This window comes from Frankliniella occidentalis, unplaced genomic scaffold, assembly GCF_000697945.3.
Source record: "Frankliniella occidentalis isolate FOCC.00 unplaced genomic scaffold, Focc_3.1 Scaffold58, whole genome shotgun sequence".
In the NCBI taxonomy this organism is placed as follows: domain Eukaryota; kingdom Metazoa; phylum Arthropoda; class Insecta; order Thysanoptera; family Thripidae; genus Frankliniella; species Frankliniella occidentalis.
The window spans coordinates 1,533,419-1,533,982 of record NW_026267188.1 but is presented as its reverse complement, the minus strand read 5'-3'; positions in this window follow the sequence as shown (position 1 = coordinate 1,533,982).

Genomic DNA, 564 nt, shown 5'->3' with positions numbered 1-564 from the left:
GGGGGGGCACGCGACCCGGCTGGTCGCGAGCGACGGGATGAGATGCAGAGCACACCCCGAGCCGCACCCGACCCGGGGCCACACCCCTTGCTTTCGCTGCTGAACACACTTCTCGCAGTTACTCTACAGTTGGCCTCTCGTGCTCTGGCGCTAGCGGCGGCAGTGCGTGCGGGTGGTCCACTCCGGTACACGGGCAAAAATAAATACATACGCACATGTAAACAAGACCGGATATGCTGCTAACTAGCTGCGCGGTTTGCTATGCTCGAGTTTTGATTACGTTCAGTTTATGACCGACAACGTTATTTTTCCAGTGGAGAGATCTGTTCCGCGCAGCGTGACGCGGCATAACAAGCCCCCCTGGTCCCCGCTGGTCCCCGCTGAGCCCCGGCCCCCCGCGCTGCACGACCCGCTGGTGGATACCTCTTCTCTAATTGTACCGGCGTCCTGGCGACTTCCCAGCCGTCATCAGCAGAGAGCCGGGCGGAGCAGGGCCCCCGCGGGTTATGTCATAGTGACGGCGCACAGATTGTGTCTGTCGGGACCGACAGCGCGCCCCGCCCC